Genomic DNA, 10830 nt, shown 5'->3' with positions numbered 1-10830 from the left:
CACCCGATTACCAAATTTCAAAACACCATTCTCATCAACTCTGAATTCACCACCTTGACCTTGATTCACTAGAGTCAACTTATCAACCAAAAGCACATCGGATTTCTGACCCTCTCTAATATCATCTAGAATACCACTCGTTAACTTCAACATTCCCAATTTAACACTATTGTGAGTACTCTCACACACCAAACTCAAGTCTCTAAACTGCTCAATTAAATCCAATTCCTTAACCATTAACATAGACATATGCAATGATTTCCGACTCAATGCATCAGCCACTACGTTTGCTTTACCCGGATGGTAATTCAAACCAAAGTCATAATCTTTCAGAAATTCTAACCATCTCCTCTGTCTCATATTCAGCTCTTTCTAATCAAACAAATACTTTAAACTTTTATGGTCACTGAAAACCTCAAATCTTGACCCGTACAAGTAATGCCTCCATAACTTCAGAACAAATACCACTGCTGCCAACTCTAAATCGTGTGTCGGATAGTTCCTCTCATGAACCCTCAGTTGTCTCGAAGCATAGGCTATAACTTGCTTATTCTGCATCAAAACACCACCCAAACCCAACAATGAAGCATCACAGAAAACCTCAAATGGTTCCGACGAACTTGGTAATATCAGAATAGGAGCAATAGTTAACCTTCTCTTTAACTCTTGGAAATCTTCTTCACATTTTGAATCCCAAACAAACGCTTGCCCCTTTCTAGTCAACATCGTCAACGGTAACGCCAACTTAGAAAATCCCTCAATGAACTTCCTATAATAACCTGCAAGTCCAAGAAAACTCCTTATCTCAGAAACTGACTTCGGAGCTCCCCACTTAGATACCGCTTCTATCTTAGAAGGATCAACAGCAACACCACCTCTTGAAATCACATGACCAAGAAAACTAACCTCTTCTAACCAAAATTCACACTTAGACAGTTTAGCAAATAGCTTCTTTTCTCGTAGAACTCCTAAAACCACTCTCAAATGCTCAGCATGCACTTCTTCAGATTTCGAATACACCAAAATATCATCAATAAACACCACAACAAACTGGTCTAGATACGGATGGAAAATCCTATTCATATACTCCATAAAAACTCCAGGCGCATTAGTCACACCAAAAGGCATTACAGAATACTCATAATGTCCATACCTTGTTCTGAAAGCAGTCTTCTGAATATCCTCAGTTTTCACACGTATCTGATGATATCCCGACCTCAAATCTATTTTGCTGAACACACTCGCACCAACCAATTGATCCATCAAATCATCAATCCTTGGCAAAGGATACCGATTCTTGATCGTCACTTTATTCAGTTGCCTGTAGTCCACACACAACCTCATAGTACCTTCTTTCTTCTTAACCAATAACACTGGTGCACCCCACGGTGACACACTCGGACGAATAAATTTCTTATCCAACAGATCTTCCAGCTGACTCTTCAATTCAGTTAACTCAACAGCAGACATACGGTACGGAGCCATCGATATCGGCCTAGTACCAGGTACTAAATCAATCGAGAACTCAACTTCACGCTCTGGTGGTAATTCATTCACTTCTTCCGGAAACACATCAGGAAAGTCACACACCACGGCTAGATCGCCAATCACCAGTTTATCTTTAGCCTTCATAGTAGCTAACAGCATGAACAACTCTGCCCCATCTGCTACTGCCTCATTCACCTGCCTTGCTGATAGAAACAAACTCTTTCCTTCCTCACTTTCAGGAAAAATCACCGTCTTATCAAAACAGTTGATATAGACTCGGTTAAACACCAACCAGTTCATACCCAGGATAACATCAACCTGCACTAGTGGAAGACACACTAGGTCCATTCCAAAGTCTCTACCAAAAATACTCAAATGACAATTCAAACAAACTGAAGTAGTAGTCACTGAACCCTTCGCAGGAGTATCAATCACCATACTACCATGCATCTCAGATATCTCTAACTTAAGTTTCACAGCACAATCCAAAGATATAAAGGAATGAGTCGCACCTGTGTCAATAATAGCTACAAGAGGAAAGCCATTAATATAACACGTACCTCGGATCAAACGATCATCTGCAGAAGTCTCAGAACCCGATAAAGCAAAGACCTTGCCTCCCGACTGATTCTCCTTCTTTGGCTTAGGACACTGTGGACTGATATGACCTACTTCTCCACAATTGAAACAAGTCACAGTCTTCAACCGGCAATCTGCAGCCAAGTGACCACCTTTGCCACACTTAAAACACTTCTTCTCATTACTGGTACACTCATGGATCCGATGTCCAGCCTGACCACATCTGAAACATTTAGCAGGGGCACTGGAGTCTCCCCCACTAGGCCTCTTCATCCCACTCTGTCTCTGGAAACCTTTGCCAACTGCATACGGTTTCCCACGATCATTCTGATTCTTGCCTTTCCTATCAACCCTTTGCTGATCGCTTTCCGCCCTGGCCTTGGTATCCTGTTCAAAAATCCTGCAACAGTCCACCAGGTCAGAAAACACTCTAATCCGCTGATACCCAATAGCCTGCTTGATCTCGGGACGTAGCCCGTTCTCAAACTTCACACACTTTGAAAATTCCCCAGTAGCCTCGTTATAGGGAGTGTAATACTTCGACAGCTCTGTGAACTTAGCAGCATACTCAGTAACAGACCGATTGCCCTGCTTCAATTCCAAGAACTCTATCTCTTTCTTTCCTCTGACATCCTCTGGAAAGTACTTCCTCAGGAATCGCTCTCTGACCACCGCCCAAGTGATCTCAGCATTCCCAGCAGCTTCCAACTCAGTGCGGGTAGCAACCCACCAATCATCTGCTTCTTCTGACAGCATATGCGTACCGAACCTGACCTTCTGGTTATTGGCACACTCAGTCACTCGGAAGATCCTCTCAATCTCCTTCAACCACTTCTGAGCGCCATCTGGATCGTATGCTCCCTTAAACATTGGGGGATTGTTCTTCTGGAACTCACTCAGTTGACGAGCAGCTCCCATTCCCACAACATTCGGATTCCCTCCAAGTACTCCAGCTAGCATACCCAGAGCCTCAGCAATCGCAGCATCGTCTCTACCTCTTCCAGCCATCTCTATTCTGAAAACCCAACAAGCTAAAACAATAAGTACTGATAGGGTTACACAACACCTATCCCGTACAGGGAAAACAGAATAATTCTGACTCGACTCGACCAACCAGGCTCTGATACCACTAATGTAACACCCTTCTAAAATACCCCAGAATATTTAATTAAAACATCAAAACATCAATCAGAGTAATTATGCAATTAAGGGTGTCACACAATCATTTCACACCATTTTCCAAAATATCCTGTCATGCTCATTTATTTAATCAAAATAAAACATTTGCATAATACGCAGCGGATAGAAATTAATAACAACATTCAAACCATGTAACACCTTACATGTAAAGTCGTTCAACAACCAAATGAAAACATAGTAAAACATCCCATCCCGATGTTACATCTACCAGAGCATGACCCACTAAGGAACTATACTAGACTCCAAGGACTAGCTTCTACTCAATCACTGCTCGTTACCTGAAAAATAGTTGTAAGGGTGAGTTCCTCAATCAATATAATAAGCATTATAAAACATCATGTAATGCTAAGTAATTCAACACATATCATCACCCTAATCACATCACACATTCGGTAACGGCACATCAATTCAAATATCATACTCAATACCAATACAATTCATGCTCATACTCAATATCAACACAAACACACGTATAATATTGGAATACATCCATTCATATTATACGCCATACACATATTATGAAATGAGACTCCATGCATGCGGTACCGACTATTCGTGAACATATAGTTCAACTTCACTGACCAAATCCAGGTACGGCTACCAAGCCCACTAGTCCCACTCATTTGAGACCTAGTGACTCACTCACTAATTCCTCACCATGGGAATTAGCTACCACCCCAAGGGCCATGCTATGCACGCTAATTCACCTAGCATGCAAACATCAACAACAGTCCAAAATGACTAACTCACTAATTCCTCACCATGGGAATTAGCTACCACCATAAAGGCCACAATATGCATGCTAATCACCTAGCAATGCTAAATCATCCACCACAATTCAAGAATAGACGTATGCTCACACTCTAAGCCATAAAACAGTCTATTCACAGATGCACACATAACTGATACATTCACAAGATCATGCATACCATCACACATCATCAGTATTTTATCACATAAGCATATCAGATCATGCCAAAGAACAACCACAGTATTAGCACACTCTACTAATACCTATACTACTCAAAACAACGGGAAATGATCCCTAATATATCATACATCAGCTGAATTACGTTACTCAGCTGAACAGTTAAAAACTGCACAACAACAGCTCAGGAAAATCACAATCCTGCCCATACGCGTATTGCCTAGTCCCATACGCGCATGGCCCATCTCCTGACCAAATCCCATACGTGTAACACCATCTCATATGCGTATGCTACGCGTATCACTTCCCCATACGCGTACCAACAGAGACCAAACTACGTTCAAAACATCATCTTCCCCATCCATACGCGTATTGCCTAGTGCCATACGCGTACCAGCCCATCTCATACGCGTATTGCCTAGTGCCATACGCGTATGACCAGAAACCAGAATTTCCAGATCTGCTATGGCTTTCTCTGCTACGAGATCTATCCAATTCAACCTTCCACAATCCAATTTTACACATTATTCGTTCATATCATCTAACACGAATCATACCCTATTCGATTTCACAAATTCCACCATTATTACATCTCATTCCTACGAATTTCCTTCAATTATAATCCAATTTTCGTTCATCCAATATTTCACAAATTTCATCATACATCATTCAAATCAGAGGTAAATCAATGGTTTATCACTACCCAGTACATATTATCCCATAATACCCATTAAGCGATGATAAACCCCCCTTACCTGAGTTAATCCGGCGAATCTTTAAGCTTCAAGCTCTTCCTCTCTTCAACCCTTGTTCTCTGGCTCTCTTTGCCCTTTTCCACCTTTCTGTCTCCTTTTTCCTTTTCACGTGAAAATAACCCTTTTACCAAATGGGACCTTTTCTAATTCCAACTTTTATTCCAATAAAATAATAACCCAATAATAATAATTCCAATAATAATATTCCAATTATTTAATTAAATTAATAAATATATTATTAACTTAAATTAAATAATTATCTTATTTTTATCGGGGTGTTACATCAGGCCCATGTTAGGAGTTCCTTTCAGATATTTGAGAATTCTCTTAACTGCTGTTATGTGAGTTTCTCTAGGATCTGATTGGAATCTGGCACAGAGACAGACACTAAAGAGAATATCAGGTCGAGTAGCAGTTAGATAGAGAAGAGAGCCTATCATACCTCGATAGAGCTTCTGACAAACCTTTTTGCTTACTTCTTCCTTTTCAAGAATGCATGTTGGATGCATGGGAGTTTTTGCAGAGTTGCAGTCAGCCATGTCAAATTTCTTCAGAACATCTTTGATGTATTTGCTTTGATGAACATACGTGACTTCTGAAGTTTGATTAATTTGAATTCCCAGAAAGAACTTTAGTTCTTGCATTAAGCTCATTTCAAATTCTGCCTGCATTAACTCAGAGAATTCTTGACAAACAGAGGCGTTAGCTGAACCAAAAATAATATCATCAACGTATATCTGGCATATCATGAGATCATTGTTAAGGTTCTTACAGAAGAGTATGGAGTCAACTTTTCCTCTGATAAAATTGTGTTCCAGAAGAAAATTGCTTAAACGTTCATACCAAGCTCTGGGAGCTTGTTTAAGTCCATATAAAGATTTTTTAAGTTTAAAAACATGTTCTGGAAAATATGGATTTTCAAAACTTGGAGGTTGGTTGACATACACTTCTTCTGATATATAACCATTAAAGAATGCACTCTTGACATCCATTTGATATAATTTGATAGAGTGGTTTATAGCAAAAGATACAAGAAGACGAATAGATTCTAACCTTGCGACTGGAGCAAAGGTTTCATTATAGTCAATACCTTCTTGTTGACTGCAACCTTGAGCTACCAGTCGAGCTTTGTTTCTGACGACTTCTCCTTTCTCATTCAGCTTGTTTCTGAATACCCATCTAGTTCCAATAACGTGAGTGCCTCTGGGCTTAGGAACAAGATCCCAGACATCGTTCTTTGTGAATTGGTCTAATTCTTCTTGCATGGCTGAAACCCAGTCGTCATCTTGAAGTGCTTCATCATAGGACGTAGGCTCGATCAGAGACACTAGTCCCAGAGGAGTATCTTCAGAGGTCCTGAAGGTAGATCTGGTTCTGACAGGTTCGTCCTTGTTGCCCAGAATCAAATCTTCAGATACGTTGATACGACTTTTAACTTTCTTTGGGATTACTGGGGAAATAATTTCCTCAGAGTTCTGAGCGGCAGTTGCTTCTGGAGCTTTATCAGATCCTGCAAGAGTGATTTCTAAATCTGCAAAATTTTCAACTAGCTTTGACTTTTCAGGGTCAAGCTTATCGTCAAATCTGACATGAATTGATTCTTCCACAATTTTGGTTTCTGTGTTGAATACTCTGTAGCCTTTAGAGCGTTCTGAGTATCCTAACATAATACCTTTCTGTGCTTTGGAATCAAACTAGTTCAGATGTTCTTTAGTGTTTAAGATAAAGCAAGAACATCCAAATGGATGAAAATATGAAATGTTTGGTTTCCTTCCTTTACACAGTTCATAGGGAGTCTTTTCCAGAATAGGTATTATTGAGATTCTATTCTGAATGTAACATGTTGTATTTACAGCTTCTGCCCAAAAGTGCTTTGCCACATTAGTTTCATTGATCATAGTTCTGGCTATCTCTTGGAGTGTCCTATTCTTCCTCTCTACAACTCCATTTTGTTGTGGAGTTCTAGGGCAGGAGAAATCATGGGATATTCCATTAGAGTCAAATAATTCCTCAAAGGATTTATTTTCAAATTCCCCACCATGATCACTTCTGACTCTGATAATCTTAGAGTCAAATTCTTTTTGCACTTTGGAGCAGAAACTAGTGAATACAGAGTGAGACTCACTCTTGTGCTTTAGGAATTTCACCCATGTCCAGCGACTGTAATCATCAACAATGACTAGTCCATACTTCTTTCCATTGACTGATGCTGTTTTCACAGGACCAAATAAGTCAATGTGGAGAAGTTCCAGAGGCTTAGAGGTAGTAACAATAGTTTTCTTTTTAAAGGATGTTTTTGAAAATTTTCCTTTCTGACATGCTTCACATAGAGCATCTGAAGAAAACTTCAGTTTAGGTAGACCTCTAACTAACTCGAGTTTATTTAGCTGAGATAGTTTTCTCATGCTAATGTGGCCCAAGCGTCTATGCCATACCCATTGCTCTTCGTGAACAGACATCAGACATTTAACATTTTGTTCTTTTAAATCAGAAAGATTAATTTTATAAATATTGTTTTTCCTCTTGCCTGTGAATAGGACTGAACCATTGTTTTGATTTATGGCTTTACATGTTTTTTGATTAAAGATCACGTCATAACCGTTATCACTTAATTGACTTATGGATAACAAATTATGCATTAATCCTTCTACGTAAAGAACATCAGATATAGAGGGAAGAGTACCATTACCAATAGTTCCTGAGCCTCTGATCCTTCCTTTCTGATCTCCTCCGAAGCCTACGAATCCAGCGTTTTTAAGTTCCAGGCTTTGGAACATAGACTTTCTTCCTGTCATGTGTCGCGAGCATCCAGAGTCCAGGTACCATGACTGGTGTCTGAACTTTGCTGCATAGGATATCTGCAACATAAACAATCTTATCTTTTGGTACCCAGAGTCTCTTGGGTCCTTTCTGATTAGTTTTCCCAGAGTTTCTTATAACTTTGGATTTTCTAGCATTTTCAAATTTTTGTTCTTGTGTGTGCGTATAGTGATATGAAAATGGAGATTTAAGTTGATCACTAGTAGAAGTTTTATCTTCCTTAGGATCATACACAATTCCCTTTTTATTATTCTGACTGACTCCATAAATCATGGATGCCATAACACTCCTTCCTATCCCATTTTTCAGAAATTCTTGAAAGGCTTCTTCGTATTTATAAATTATTGTATTTGAAGTTTGTGGTGCTTGAGACAACGCTTCTTCCAATTCTAAACATTTTCTTTTTGCTCCATCTCTTTCTAATGTTAAAGATTTGATTTTATCTTCACGTGCTAGAATTGTCATCTCAAGTTTGCCACATTCTTCAAATTTTGCTTCAAGACAGCCTTTTATATTTTTAAACTTTTGTTTTAATTTCTGATATGAGCTAAGAGTTTCTGACAAGCATGATTCTAGATCAGATCGAGAGAGTTCAGAAAATACCTCTTCAGATTCTTCATCTGAGCTGCTTCTGGATGTGGTAGCCATAAATGCCACATTGGCCTGTTCATCAGAGTCAGATTCTGATGAACCAGATTCACTATCATCCCAGGTAGCCATTAGTCCTTTCTTTGTCCTGAAGGTATTTTTCTTGAAACTTTCTTTTCTGGGATTGTCTTTCTTTAGCTTGGGGCATTCATTCCTGTAGTGACCTGTTTCTTTACATTCATAACAAGTAATATCTTTGTTAGTTTTACCTTTTGAGGTTGATTCTGATCGATCCCCTCTGGGTCTTGGTCTTCTGAAGTTGTTGTTCCTCTTTTTCCAGAGTTGTTTAACTCTTCTGGTCAGGAGGGACAATTCTTCTTCATCATCAGAATCTTCTGGTTCAGAGTCATCAGCATCTTCAGTTTCTGCCTGGAAAGCTTTGGTTCTGTCAGATTTGCGTCTTTCAGATCTGGACTTTAATGCTACAGACTTGTTCTTTTTCTGAGGCTCATCTTCCTCTAGTTCTATCTCATGGCTTCTGAGGGAACTGACAAGCTCTTCAAGACTGATATTGTTCAGATCCTTTGACAGCTTCAGGGCAGTGACCATGGGTCTCCACTTCTTTGGCAAACTTCTGACTATCTTTTTGACGTGGTCTGCAGTTGTGTATCCTTTGTCTAGAACCTTGAGACCTGCAATAAGAGTTTGGAATCTAGAGAACATTACCTCTATGGCTTCGTCATCTTCCATTTTGAAAGCTTCATATTTCTGGATAAGCGCCAGAGCCTTTGTCTCTTTGACCTGAGAGTTTCCTTCATGAGTCATCCTCAGAGAGTCAAGGATGTCTTTGGCTGTTTCTCTGTTGGTGATCTTTTCATACTCGTTGTAAGATATAGCATTGAGAAGTATGGTTCTGGCCTTGTGGTAATTTTTGAAGACACGCTTCTGATATTCTGACATCTTACTTCTGGGAACTTCAACTCCATTTTCTGAGACTGGAGGTGTGTATCCATCTGTGACAATGTCCCAGAGGTCAGCATCATAACCCAGAAAGAAACTTTCAATTCTATCTTTCTAGTAGTCGAATTTCTCTCCATCAAAAACAGGAGGCTTAGCATTGTAACTGTCTCTTTCATTTGTGTGGGCCATAGTTTTTCTCGTTCTGGATCTCTCTACACTGTTAAGTGTTTGATTAGAAAATCAATAACAGAGTCGAAGCTCTGATACCAATTGAAGGTGAGAAAAACAAGAAAGGGGGGTTTGAATTATTTTGGAAAATAAGCGTTTTTTCTAAATAAAGACCACACAAGGAATTTATACTGGTTCGCTTATAACACAAAGCTACTCCAGTCCACCCGGCCAAGGTGATTTCACCTTCAACAAGGACTTAATCCACTAATCTTGAAAGATTGTTTACAACCAACGTCTAAGAGAAAGATCTCTTAGTCCTCTCAAGTATACAGACTGCGCAGAGTCACTTGAGGAAATAAAACAATAGATAAAAGACTATGTAATCTAGAGTGCTTCTAAGATAAGCAAATATTACAACAGTAAGAACAAAAGAGTGTTTCACGTTCTAAGCAAAAGCTTTGTGAAAGATTGAGAGAGAGAGAGAGAATGTTTCAGTGTATGCTTGCGCGCCTCTCAATGTTGATTGTTGTCCTTTATATAGGAGTGAAAGGACCGTTGAAATTGATGGCAGATAATTTGTCTTGAATAGGAATTAATGCCATAACTTCTGTTGTTTCTTGCCAAAACAACTTTGTCTCCCCGAATAACTTCTTTCCAAATATAGTTCCTTTCCATTTGAATTTGAAGTTAACGTTACTCTTTCTGTATTTGGAAATCCATTATCAAAGTCTGCGTGACTCTGGGAATCTTGCTGTGTTGATTCGGAGCTTCTGATGATGTCTTCAGATGACGCTGAGAGCTTCTGGAATGATATACCGTTGTTCAGAGTCAGAACTTCTAGAGTGCACTTCTTCTTCAGATGCTTATGATATTCTGCTGTTTTGCTCAGAGTTAGAACTTCTTGAGCGTGTTTCTACTTCAGATGCTTCTGATCTTCTGATAATTTGTATCTGATATGATTCTGTATCTGATGACGTCATCAGATCTCTTCCTTCTTTCCTTAGAACCCTGCACACTTAGAAACCTTTCGTTAGGGTGCCATTTTTTGTTTCATCCTTTGTTATCATCAAAATCATGGAATCTGTTGTAGAACAATTTTTGTTCTTACATAGGGGTGCTAACACCTTCCCTTCGCATAACCGACTCCCGAACCCGAGATTTGGTTGCGAGACCTTGTCTTTTCCTTTCCTCTTTTCAGGTTTACTTCGAGCGTTTCCTTTCCCTCCTTTGGGATAAATAACGCACGGTGGCGACTCTTCTGTCATTTTCTTTCGCCGGTTGTTTTTTCGCACACTGTATTTTTCAGGTTGCGACACTCTTCAAAACACCAAATTAATAGCC

Source organism: Lathyrus oleraceus, chromosome 6 (assembly GCF_024323335.1).
Source record: "Lathyrus oleraceus cultivar Zhongwan6 chromosome 6, CAAS_Psat_ZW6_1.0, whole genome shotgun sequence".
Classification (NCBI taxonomy): domain Eukaryota; kingdom Viridiplantae; phylum Streptophyta; class Magnoliopsida; order Fabales; family Fabaceae; genus Lathyrus; species Lathyrus oleraceus.
The sequence above is the reverse complement of the archived record's forward strand: the minus strand, read 5'-3'. Positions refer to the sequence as shown.